The sequence below is a fragment of the Pristiophorus japonicus genome, chromosome 22 (genome assembly GCF_044704955.1).
Source record: "Pristiophorus japonicus isolate sPriJap1 chromosome 22, sPriJap1.hap1, whole genome shotgun sequence".
Lineage (NCBI taxonomy): Eukaryota > Metazoa > Chordata > Chondrichthyes > Pristiophoridae > Pristiophorus > Pristiophorus japonicus.
Genome location: NC_091998.1, coordinates 35,346,697 through 35,360,880, shown reverse-complemented (window position 1 = coordinate 35,360,880; position 14,184 = coordinate 35,346,697).

Below are 14,184 nucleotides of genomic sequence, written 5' to 3'. Positions count from 1 at the left end.
CCGTTCAAGCCGGCTTCAAACGGCCAGGCAGAACGAGCAGTGCAGATAATCAAACAGGGGATGCTCAGAATCCAAGGGGGTTCCCTACAAAGATGCTTATCATGCCTCCTGTTGGCCTATAGATCCCGACCACACTCGCTCACAGGGGTTCCACCCGCAGAGCTGCTAATGAAAAGGACGCTCAAAACCCGGTTATCCCTTATACACCCCACCATGAAAGAAATTGTCAAGAGCAGGCGCCAGCCACAATATGACTACCATGACAGGAATGCGAGGGCGCGATGTATTGATGTAAATGATCCTGTTTTTGTCCTCAACTACGCTGCAGGGCCCAAATGGCTCGCAGGCACTGTGGTTGCCAAAGAGGGAAATAGGATTCTGGTAGTTAAACTTACCAATGGACAAATCTGCCGCAAACACGTGGATCAAACAAAAAGGAGGTTCAGCAACCCCATAGAAGAAGCAGAGGAAGAACACGATGTAGAGTTCACTCCACCACAGGTGACCGAACACCGGGACCAAGTGGAGGAGAGCACAGTCACTGTGGGCAGTCCGGACAAGCCTGAGGCACCGCAAACAGCAGACACTCAGGCCAGCGCCCAACAACCGGAGCCCCTACTCAGGCGCTCTACAAGGGAGCGTAAACCACCAGAGAGACTCAACCTGTGATCCCAATAAGACTTTGGGGGAGGTGATGTCATGTATTCAACCAGCATTGTAACCCATGTATAATCTGACCTAAGTTGTACACTGTGAGAACAATGACCACTAGGTGGGAAACACTCCTAACCTGGGCCTTCAGGTACAAAAGGGGAAGCTCCACCCACCTTCATCACTTGGAGTGCTAAGGAATAAAGGACAGGTCACAGACTGACCTTCTCTCAAGCATGGACCTCGTGTGCATTTATACTGTAAAGTAAGGACCTATCAAAGGCGCTCCTTAAAACCTACCGCGTTGACCAAGCTTTTGGTCATATAGATAGAATCATAGAATCATAGAAATTTACATCACGGAATGAGGCCAATCGGCCCATCGTGTCCGTGCTGCCGACAAAGAGCTATCCAGCCTAATCCCATTTTTCAGCTCTTGGTCCGTAGCCCTGTAGTTTACGGCACTTCAGGTGCACATCCAAGTACTTTTTAAATGTGGTGAGGTTTTCTGCCTCTACCATCCTTTCAGGCAGTGAGTTCCAGACCTCTGGGTGACGTAATTTCCCCTTATATCTCCTCTAAACCTCCCCCCAATTACTTTAAATCTATGCACACTGATTGTTGACCCCCTCTGCCAAGGGAAATAGGTCCTTCCTATCTACTCTATCCAGACCCCTCATAATTTTATACACATCAATCAGGTCTCCTCTCAGCCTCCTCTGTTCCAAAGAAAACACACCCAGCATCTCCAATCTTTCCTCATAGCCAAAATTCTCCAGTCCAGGCAACGTTCTTGTAAATCTCCTCTGCACCCTTTCCAGTGCAATCACATCTTTCCTGTAATGTGGTGACCAGAACTGCACGCAGTACTCCAGCTGCAGCCTAACCAGTGTTTTATACAGTTCAAGCATAGCGTCCTTGCTCTTGTATTCCAAGCCTCGACCAATAAAGGCAAGTATTCAATATGCCTTCTTAGTCACCTTATCTACCTGGCCTGCTACCTTCAGGGATCTGTGGACCTGCACTCCAAGGTCCCTTTGTTCCTCTACACTTTCCAGTATAATGAGTATTCCCTTGCCTTGTTAGACCTCCCCAAATGCATGACTTCACACTTATCCGGATTAAATTCCATTTGCCACTGTTCTGCCCACCTGACCAGTACATTGATACCTTCCTGCAGTCGGCAGCCTTCTAGCACGAAATATAAAAACAGATAGCAAGATAGCTGTCATGTTTGTAACCTCACATAACTGTAACCTTTATGTAACAACACTGTACACTGTATACACCTGAGAAATGCACACCTTGACCACAGGGGGTGAACTTGTGGGAGACATAAAGGGAGGTCCCATGCAGGGTCATCACTTCTTGGTCCTGGGAATAAAGGTACAGGTCACAGAGTGACCTTGTCTCCAGTATGTGCCTTGTGTTGATTTGCTGAAGTGTGTAAGGACATAACAATAGCCATCCGTGTCTAACTAAAGAAATAAATGACGGTATCCAATTAAAAACAAGGGCATACAAAGTGGCCAAAACTAGTGGGAGGACAGAAGATTGGGAAGCTTTTAAAAGCCAACAAAGAATGACTAAACAAATGATTAAGAAAGGGAAGATAGACGATGAAAGTAAACTAGCACGAAATATAAAAAGAGATAGCAAGAGTTTCTATAGGTATATAAAAAGGAAAAGAATGGCTAAAGTAAAAGTTGGTTCCTTAGAGGACAAGACCGGGGAATTAGTAATGGGGAACATGGTGATGGCAGAAACTCCAAACAAATATTTTGTATCTGTCTTTACGGTAGAGGACATTAATAATATTCCAACAGTGGATAGTCAAGGGGCTATAGGGGGGGAGGAACTTAACATAATCACAACCACTAAGGAGGTGGTACTCAGTAAGATAATGGGACTAAAGGCGGATAAATCCCCTGGCCGTGAATAGCTTGCATCCTAGGGTCTTAAGAGAAGTAGCGGCAGGGATAGTGGATGCATTGGTTGTAATTTACCAAAATTCCCTGGATTCTGGTGAGGTCCCAGCAGATTGGAAAACTGCAAATGTAACGCCCCTATTTAAAAAAAGAGGCAGACAAAAAGCAGGAAACTATAGACCAGTTAGCCTAACATCTGTGGTTGGGAAGATGTTGGAGTTCATTATTACAGAAGCTGTAGCAGGACATTTGGAAAAGCAAAATTCAGTCAGGCAGAGTCAGCATGGATTTATGAAGGGGAAGTCATGTTTGACAAATTTGCTAGAATTCTTTGAGGATGTAACAAACAGGGTGGATAAAGGGGAACCAGTGGATGTGGTGTATTTGGACTTCAAGAAGGCACTCGACAAGGTGCCACATAAAAGGTTACTGCACAAGATAAAAGTGCACGGGGTTGGGGGTAATATAATTAGCATGGATAGAGGATTGCCTAACAAACAGAAAACAGAGAGTAGAGATAAATGGTTCAGTCTCGGGTTGGCAATCAGTAACCAGTGGGGTGCCACAGAGATCAGTGCTGGGACCCCAACTATCTATCATCTATATTAATGACTTGGAAGAAGGGACTGAGTGTAATGTAGCCAAGTTTGCTGATGATACAAAGATGGGAGGAAAAGCAATGTGTGAGGAGGACACAAAAAATCTGCAAAAGGACATAGACAGGCTATATGAGTGGGAAAAAATTTGGCAGATGGAGTAAAATGTTGGAAAGTGTGAGGTCATGCACTTTGGCAGGAAAAATCAAAGAACAAGTTATTATTTAAATGAAGAAAGATTGCAAAGTGCTGCAGTACAGCGGGACCTGGGGGTACTTGTGCATGAAACACAAAAGGTTAATATGCAGGTACAGCAAGTGATCAGGAAGGCCAATGGACTCTTGGCATTTATTGCAATGGGGATGGAGTATAAAAGCAGGGAAGTCTTGCTACAGTTGTACAGGTTATTGGTGAGGCCACACTTGGAATACTGCGTGCAGTTTTGGTTTCCATATTTACGAAAGGATATACTTGCTTTGGAGGGAGTTCAGAGAAGGTTCACAAGGTTGATTCCAGAGATGAGGGGGTTGACTTATGAGGAAAGGTTGAACTCATTGGAGTTCAGAAGAATGAGAGGTGATCTTATCGAAATGTGTAAGATTATGAGGGGGGCTTGACAAGGAGAATGCAGAGAGGATGTTTTCACTGATTGGGGATGTTATGTATGTAAATCTGTAAATACCATTTCTAACCACCAGAGGGCTTATCCCCTGGAGTCCCAAGGGATCCCACAATCCCTTGGGAGCACCTGTATATAAGAAGGCCTCAAAGGCTGGAGAGGCACTCTGAGATCTGTAACAAAGGACTACTGTCACACTTACTTTGCAGTATCTAGTCTGACTCTTTATTCAAGACATAACAACTGGCGACGAGATACAGATGACGAACCCCACCGCAACAATGCAGAGAACAGTGGGCATCCTGAAGAAATTTTCAGAGGCAGATGATTGAAAAACCTTCTTGGAGTGACTCAACCAATACTTCGTGGCCAACGAGCTAGAAGGAGAAGCGAACGCTGCCAAACGAAGGGCGATCCTCCTCACCGCTTGCGGGGCACCAACGTATGGCCTCATGAAAAACCTGCTTGCTCCAGCAAAACCCACAGACAAGTCATACGATGAGTTGTGCACACTGGTCCGGGAGCATCTAAACCCGAAGGAAAGTATTCTGATGGCGAGGTATCGGTTCTACACGTACAAGAGGTCTGAAGGCCAGGAAGTGGCGAGCTACGTCTCCGAGCTAAGGAGCCTTGCAGGACATTGCGAATTTGAAAGACACTTGGAGCATATGCTCAGGGACTTCTTTGTACTTGGCATTGGCCATGAAGTAATACTTCGCAAACTTTTGACTGTAGAGACCCCAATCTTGAGTAAAGCCATAGTGATAGCCCAGGCGTTTATCGCCACCAGTGACACTACCAATCAAATTTCTCAGCACACTAGTGCTGCTGCAAGTACTGTGAACAAAGTAACGTTGTTGTGATTCGAAATGTCCATGTCAGGACTTACACGCCTGCAGCTGCATGTCTGCAGGTGACTCAGAGTCCGCCATCAAGGGAGTGAATACAAGGCCATTAACACCTTGTTGGCGCTGCGGGGGTAATCATTGGTTCCATTCATGCTGCTTCAAAAGGATACGTTTGCAAGGGCTGTGTAACAATGGGACACCTCCAACGTATGTGCAGGCGAGCTGCAAACCCTGCTAATCCTGCAAACTACTATGTTGCAGAGGAGGACAGATCCATGGTGGATCACGACGAAGAGAGAGCCTCAGACTGAGGAGGCAAAGGTATATGGGGTGCACACATTTACCACAAAGTGTCCCCCGATAATGCTGAAGGTTGAATTAAATGGATTCCCGGTGTCCATGGAGCTGGACACGGGCACAAACCAGTCCAGAATGAGCAAAAAGACTTTCATAAATTGTGGTGCAGCAAGGCTTCAAGGCCGGTCCTGACTCCCATTCGTACTAAACTGAGAACGTACACAAAGGAACTGATTCCCGTAATTGGCAGTGCTACCATAAAGGTCTCCTACAATGGAGCGGTGCATGTGTTACCACTCTGGGTGGTACCGGGTGATGGCCTCATGCTGTTCGGCAGGAGCTGGCTGGGAAAGATACGCTGGAACTGGGGCAACGTCCGAGCGCTTTCATCCGTCGACGAAATCTCATGTGCCCAGGTCCTAAGCAAGTTCCCCTTACTGTTCGAACCAGGCATCGGGAAGTTCCAAGGAGCAAAAGTGCAGATCCATTTGATTCCGGGGGCGCGACCCATCCATCACAAGGTGAGAGCGGTACCTGACATGATGAGAGAGAGGGTGGAGATCGAGCTGGACAGGCTGCAATGAGAGGGCATCATTTCGCCGATCGAATTCAATGAGTGGGCCAGTCCGATTGTTCCAGTCCTCAAGGGAGACGGCACCATCAGAATCTGTGGTGATTACAAAGTAACTATCAATCGTTTCTCACTGCAGGATCAGTACCCGCTACCAAAGGCAGACGACGCTGGCGGGAGGGAAAACGTTCACGAGGCTGGACTTGACCTCGGCCTACGTGATGCAGGAGCTGGAGGAATCATCGAAAGGCCTCACCTGCATCAACACGCACAAAGGTCCCTTCATTTACAACAGATGCCCATTTGGGATTCGATCGGCCGCGGCGATATTCCAGAGGAACATGGAAAGCTTGCTAAAGTCGGTCCCGCGCACCGTGGACTTCCAGGACGACATCTTGATTATAGGTCGGGACACCGTCGAGCATCTGCAGAACATGGAGGAGGTTCATAGTCGGCTTAATCTTGTGTGGCTCAGGCTAAAATGCTAGAAGTGCATTTTCCTGGCACCTGAAGTGGAGTTCCTGGGGAGAAGAATCGTGGCGGACGGCATCAGGCAAAGATGGAGGCAATCAAAAACGCACCGAGACCACAGAACGTGACGGAGCTGCGGTCGTTTCTAGGACTCCTGAACTATTTTGGTAACTTCTTACCGGGTCTTAGCACATTGTTAGAACCCCTACACTCTTTACTGTGTAAAGGAGATGAATGGGTATGGGGTAAAAGCCAAGAAAATGCCTTTGAGAAAGCTAGGAAGCTGTTATGTTCAAACAAATTGCTTGTGTTGTACGATCCAGGTAAACGTTTGATAGTAGCATGTGATGCGTCGTCGTATGGGGTCGGTTGTGTATTGCAACAAACTAATGAATTTGGGAAATTGCAACCGGTTGCTTATGCATCTGGAAGTCTGTCTAAGGCCGAGAGGGTTGACAGTATGATCGAAAAAGAAATGTTAGCGTGTGTTTACGGGGTAAAGAAAATTCATCAATATCTATTCAGGCTCAAATTTGAATTGGAAACCGACCATAAGCCGCTTATATCCCTCTGTTCTGAAAGAAAGGGGATAAATACGAATGCATCGGCTCGCATCCAGAGATGGGCACTCACGTTGTCCGCATACAACTACGCCATCCGCCACAGACCAGGCACAGAAAACTGTGCCGATGCTCTCAGTAGGCTGCCATTGCCCACCACCGGGTTGGAGATAGCACAACCTGCAGATTTAGTTATGGTAATGGGAGTATTCGAGAGTGAGCAATCACCTGTTGCTGCCCAACAGATTAGAACCTGGATGAGCCAGGACCCCTTACTGTCCTTAGTAAAAAAACTGGGTGCTCCACGGGAGTTGGTCTAGTATCCCATTAGAGATGCAGGAAGAACTAAAGCCGTACCAGCGGCGCAAAGATGAAATGTCTATATAGGCAGACTACCTCCTGTGGGGTAATCGGGTACTGGTACCAAAAAAGGGCAAGGACACCTTCATTCGTGATCTCCACAGCATCCACCCAGGCATCGTGGTGGCCCGGTATGGATGCAGACATAGAGTACTGTGTACACAAATGTAATATATGTTCCCAGTTAAGCAATGCACCCAGGGAGGCACCACTAAGTTTATGGTCCTGGCCCTCCAAACCGTGGTCGAGGGTCCATGTGGACTATGCAGGCCCATTCTTGGGAAAAATGTTTTTAGTGGTTGTAGATGCGTACTCCAAATGGATTGAATGTGTGATAATGTCATCAAGCACGTCCGCTGCCAACACTGAAAGCCTGCGGGCCATGTTTGCCACGCACGGCCTGCCTGATGTCCTTGTAAGTGACAATGGGCCGGGTTTTACCAGTGCCGAATTCATGGAGCTCATGACCCACAATGGGATTAAACATGTCACGTCTGCCCCGTTTAAACCAGCGTCCAACGGTCAGGCAGAACAAGCAGTTCAAACAATCAAGCAGAGCTTGAAAAGGGTAACTGAAGGCTAACTGGAGACTTGCTTATCCCAAGTCCTACTTAGTTACCGCACAAGACCCCGCTCGCTCACTGGGGTTCCTCCCGCTGAACTGCTCATGAAAAGGGCACTTAAGACAAGGCTCTCGTTAGTCAACCCTGATCTACACGAACAGGTAGAGAGCAGACGGCTTCAACAGAATACATATCATGATCGCGCAAATGTGTCACGCAAAATTGAAATAAATGATCCTGTATTTGTGTTGAACTATGGACAAGGTCCCAACTGAATTGCTGGCACTGTTTGGCCAAAGAGGGGAGTAGGATGTTTGCGGTCAAACTCTCAAATGGACTCACCTGCAAGAAACACTTGGACCAAACCAAACTCAGATTTACAGATTATCCAGAGCAACCCTCAATAGACTCTACCTTTTTCGACTCTCCAACAGACACACAAGTGGCAACTGACCCAGCGGTTGACCACGAAGCAGAACCCATCACCCACAGCAGCCCAGCAAGGCTCACCACCCCCAGCAGCCCAGCAAGGCCAGCTTCACAGCAGCCCAGCGAAGGCCCAACAAACGACTCACCAACACCATCATTTGCACCGAGACGATTAACCAGAGAAAGGAAGGTCCCAGATCGACACATAGTAAATAGTTACACTATTGACTTTGGCGGTGGCTGGGGGAGAGGGAGGCGGGGAGTGTTGTTATGTATGTAAACCTGTAAATACCATGTCTAACCACCAGAGAGCTTATCCCCTGGAGTCCCAAGGGATCCCACAATCCCTTGAGAGCACCTGTATATAAGGAGGCCTCACAGGCTGGAGAGGCACTCTGAGATAATAAAGGACTACGGTCACATCTTACTTTGAGCTTGCAGTATCTAGTCTGACTCTTTATTCAAGACATAACAGGGGAGACTAGAACTGGGGCATAATCTTAGAATAAGGGGCCGCCCATTTAAAACTGAGATGAGGAAAAATTTCTTCTCTCAGAAGGTTGCGGATCTGTGGAATTCACTGCCTCAGAGAGCTGTGGAAGCTAGGACATTGAATAAATTTAAACAGAAATAGACAGTTTCTTAAACGACAAGGGAATAAGGGGTTATGGAGAGTGGGCAGGGAAGTGGACCTGAGTCCATGATCGGATCAGCCATGATCGTATTAAATGGCGGAGCAGGCTCGAGGGGCCGTATGGCCTTCTCCTGCTCATATTTCTTATGTTCTTATATTCTTCATTATCAACCACACAGTCTATTTTAGTGTCATCTGCAAACTTCTTAATCATACCCTGAACATTCAAGTCCAAGCCATTGATAAATACCACAAAAAGCAAGGGACCCAGCACTGAGCCCTGCGGAACCCCACTGGAAACAGCCATCCAGTCACAAAAACATTCATCAACCAATACCCTTTGCTTCCTGCCTCTGAACCAACTTTGGATCCAACTTGTCACTTTGCCCTGGATCCCATGAGCTTTACTTTCGTGATCAGTCTGCCATGTGGGATCTTATCAAAAATGTTGCTAAAATCCATATACACTACATCAAATGCACTACCCTCATCGACCCTCCTGGTTACCTCCTCGAAAAATTCAATCAAGTTAGACAGACACGACCTTCCCTTAACAAATCCATACTGACTGTCCTTGATTAATCTGTGTCTTTCTAAATGAAGATGTATCCTGTCCCTCAGGACCTGCCCTAATTTCTTCTTATGTGGCTCCGTGTCAAATTTTTATCGTATAATATTCCTGTAAAGTGCCTTGGGACGTTTCACTATGTTAAAGGCGCTATATAAACACATGCTGTTGTAAGTTCAGCATGTCTGTCTGTGGCTTTTTAACTCAGCCACCTCATTATAATTTTACTTCTGGGTTTGCTGTCCAATTTGTGGCAGATTTATAGCCTACTCAATCTTTCTTCATCAGACAATCCCCTCATCTCAGGAATCAACCTACTGAACCTTCTCTGAACAGCCTCCAATGCAAGTATATCCCTCCTGAAATACGGAGACCAAAACTGTACGCAGTACTCCAGGTGTGGCCTCACCAACACTCTGTACAGTTGTCATACAACACTCAGTCATGTTGACTTGATTAGGACAGTGAGCGAAATATGATCATCTTCATAATGATAACTTGAAACATTCTGACCTTGCCACAACTAATTCATGGGCCTGAATTTGATGAAGCCCCCACCCGCCCAAATGCTACCCAAAGGACCGCCGATGGCCGCCAAGGTCCCTGACGGTACTTTGAGCGGGGTTTTTATCAACAAGGTCCCTTGAAGGTCGGCGGGTGGCAAATGAGCGACGTACGCCACCAATCTGGGCATCAGCGGGCGTGAGGTCGCATTTTCGGTGGCAGAGGTGCTTGCCGCCCAAGTGACGTCAAGGATGGAGTCGGGCCCACGGAGGGTTGAAGAGCTGAAAAGGAAAATCATTAAAAAAAAAATCTGAAGGCCTTCCAGGTAAGTCTCTGTAAATTACAAAAAGTTCACTAACCTTTTTTTTCCATCTTCCGTTTTAAATGGGTGACCCCTTATTCTGAAACTATGCCCCTAGTTTCAGATTCCCTCACGAGGGGAAACATCATCTCTGCATCGACCCTGTCGAGCCCCCTCAGAATCTTATACATTTCAATCAGGTCAACTCTCATTCTTCTAAACTCCAATGATTGTAGGCCCAACCTGCTCAACCTTTCTTCTTATGTCGCAGGGCATTGCGATGTACTTCCACAGACAAAGTGGTCAACGCCGAGGAACATCAAATGCTCCCAACAAATGAGTCCATGCAGGCCATGTCCACGGCCATGCAGACTCTGGATGCCAACGTGTCTGCCACCTTAAATAGGATGACAGAGGCCTTGGCCTGACAGCGCCGCACTGATCTGCACCAAAGTGCTCCCAGCGCAGTGGTCGCAGTGAATTACGACCGAACCACGAGACGAATGGTGGCGAAAGAGGACATGGAAATGGGGACGCCACTCAAAGTGCCTCCACATCTCAACAGTTGCCCCCCCCTCCCCCGCTCTCAGTCAATTCCCGACTTCCCCCCCCGCCCTCAGTCACTATCCCCCCCACCCTCCGCCCTCAGTCACTATCCCCCCCCAACCCCGCCCTCAGTCACTACCACCCCGCCCTCAGTCACTATCCCCCCACCCCCCCGCCCTCAGTCACTATTCCCCCCACCCCCCCGCCCTCAGTCACTACCCCCCACCCCCCGTCCTCAGTCACTACCCCCCCGTCCTCAGTCACTACCCCCCCACCCCCCGCACTCAGTCACTATCCCCCACAACCCAGCCCTCAGTCACTATCCCCCCAAACCCCCGCCTTCAGTCACTATTCCCCCCGCCCTCAGTCACTATCCCCCCCACTCCCCGCACTCAGTCACTATCCCCCCCAACCCCGCCCTCAGTCATTATCCCCCCCCGCCCTCAGTCACTATCCCCCCCACCCCCCGCCCTCAGTCACTACCCCCCAACCCCCGCCCTCAGTCACTATCCCCCCCTCCCTCAGTCACTATCCCCCCCGCCCTCAGTCACTACTCCCCCAACCCCCGCCCTCAGTCACTATCCCCCTTACCCCCCTGCCCTCAGTCACTACCCCCCTACCCCCCCCCACTCAGTCACTACTCCCCTCACCCCCGCCCTCAATCACTATCCCCCCCGCCCTCAGTCACTACCCTCCCCACCCCCCGCCCTCAGTCACTACTGTCATGTATTCAACCAGCAATGTAACCCATGTATAAACTGACCTAAGTTGTACACCGTGAGAACACTGACCACTAGGTGGGAGACACTCCTAACCTGGACCTTCAGGTATAAAAGGGGAAGCTCCACCCACCTTCATCACTTGAGTGCTAAGGAATAAAGGACAGGTCACAGACTGACCTTCTCTCAAGCATGGGCCTCGTGTACATTTATACTGTGTAGTAAGGACGTATCAATGGCGACAAGAAACTGGGATTTAAATCACGTGAGCATGGCCACTAGCAGAACAGACGAGAGGTACTGTGTTAAGGAATGGTTGGGACAGAGATTCAACATTGTTAAAGCAGCACACAGTTTTCCAGGCAGACAAGGGCAGTCAGGCATGCCCCAACATGTAGTCGAACCCAGAGGGGGAGTCGACAGAGACAATGGCAAGCTGAACAGCGATTCACGCCATTGCAAGGGACAATGCGGCCAGTAATGGGGCCATCAACACCTGTTAATGGTGCACTCAAGGACAATAACAGGGTCAGTCAGGGACGATCGACTGGCAAGGGACCTTTTGTTTCAAACTGCAACTCATGCTGGAGGCGTGGAGGCATACATTCAGCCAGAGTTTGCAGAGATGAGCAAAATACCTGCAGAAATTGCAGAAATCGACACGGGGGGAAATCGCTGGAAGCTGAAGTTCAGCGAGTTCATGTGGAGCACGTATACAGTTCATACACCAGGACGCCACCGATAATGATGAAAGTGCTCCTCAATGGCATCCCAGTATCAATGGAGTAAGACTCGGGTGCCAGCCAGTCCCTGATGGGTATCAAACAGTTCAAAAGTTGTGGGCATCCAAGGCCAGGAGGCCAAAATTATCGCCGATTGACGCACAGCTACGGACTTACACAAAGCAGATCATTCCGGTGCTAGGCAGTGCCACGGTAGTCGTGACCCACAAAGATTCGGAGAACAGGTTGCCACTCTGGATTGTCCCAGGGGACGGTCCCGCACTACTGGGGAGGAGTTGGCTTGCTGTCATGAACTGGAAATGGGGCGATGTTAATGCAATTTCATCTGTGGAGCGAGTATCATGCTCACAGGTCCTGGACAAATTTGACTCATTATTTCAACCCGGCATTGGCACTTTCATGGGGGCCAAGGTAGTGATTCACATAAACCCGGACGCCAGACCAGTACACCACAAGGCCAGAGCGGTGCCGTACGTGATGCGGGAAAAGATAGAAGGCGAATTGGACCGCCTGTTAAGGGAAGGCATCATCTCGCCAGTCGAATTCAGTGACTGGGCGAGCCCGATTGTGCCGGTGCTCAAGGCAGATGGGTCGGTCAGGATATGTGGCGATTACAAGGCCACCATCAATCGGGTGTCACTCCAAGACCAGTACCCGCTACCGAGAGCGGAGGACCTCTTTGCGACGCTATCCGGTGGCAAACTTTTTTCAAAATTGGACCTGACCTCAGCTTACCTGACCCAGGAGCTGGTGAGTGAGTCGAAGAAGCTGACCACCATCATGACACACAAGGGGTTGTTCGATGTCCGTTCGGGATTCGCTCGGCCGCCGCGATCTTCCAACAAAATATGGAGAGCCTCCTCAAGTCGATTCCAGGGACGGTGGTTTTTCAGGACGACATCCTCATTACGGGTTACGATACTGAAGAACACCTCCACAACCTGGCGGAGGTGCTACGCAGACTGGACCGGGTAGGTCTGCGACTGAAAAAGGCGAAGTGCGTCTTCCTAGCTCCAGAGGTAGAATTCCTGGGGATAAGGGAAGCAGCAGACGGGATCAGCCCTACTGCATCCAAGACGGAAGCGATCCAGAGAGCACCCAGACCCCGTAACATGACGGAGCTGCGTTCGTTCCTGGGGCTCCTGAACTATTTTGGTAACTTTCTTCCCAAATTGAGCACGCTGCTAGAGCCGCTACACGTGCTCCTATGCAAAGGTCGCGAATGGGTCTGGGGGGACAGCCAGGAAAGGGCTTTTAATAGAGCACGCAATTTGTTATGTTCCAACAATCTGTTAACGCTATATGACCCATGTAAGAAACTTGTGTTAACATGCGATGCGTCGTCCTATGGTGTCGGGTGTGTGTTGCAGCATGTCAATGCCAAGGATCAGTTACAGCCGGTAGCTTATGCCTCCAGGAGTCTGTCCCAGGCAGAAAGGGGCTACGGGATGGTAGAAAAGGAGGCGCTCGCATGTGTATATGCGGTAAAGAAAATGCACCAGTACCTGTTTGGCAGGAAATTTGAGCTGGAGACAGATCACAAACCCCTAACGTCCCTTTTGGCCGACAACAAGGCCATAAATGCAAACGCATCGGCCCGCATACAGAGGTGGGCACTCACGTTAGCTGCCTATGACTACACAATTCGGCACAGACCGGGCACCGAAAACTGCGCCGATGCACTCAGCAGGCTCCCACTAGCCACCACTGAGGGGGCTACCGAGCATGGTGCTGAGATGGTCATGGCTGTTGAAGCTTTCAGAAGCGAAGGCTCACCCGTGACAGCCCGTCAGATTAAAGTCTGGACAAACAGAGACCCGCTATTGTCTCTAGTCAAGAAATGTGTCCTGAATGGGGACTGGGCAGCCACGTACAGGGCATGCCCTGAGAAATTTAAACCATTTCACAGGCGCAAGGATGAACTCTCGATTCAGGCCGATTGCCTACTGTGGGGAAACCGCGTAGTCATGCCCCAGATGGGCAGAGAGGTGTTCATCAGAGAACTCCACAATGGGCACCCGGGCATTGTCACGATGAAGGCAATTGGCAGGTCACACGTTTGGTGGCCAGGGATAGACGCAGATCTGGAACTTTGTGTTCGCAGGTGCAACACGTGTGCCCAGCTGGGCCATGCGCCCAGGGAAGCCCCCCCTTAGCCCCTGGCCATGGCCCGCCAAGCCTTGGTCACACATCCATGTGGACTACGCAGGTCCTTTCATGGGAAAAATGTTTTTGGTTGTAGTAGACGCCTACTCCAAATGGATCGAGTGTGACAT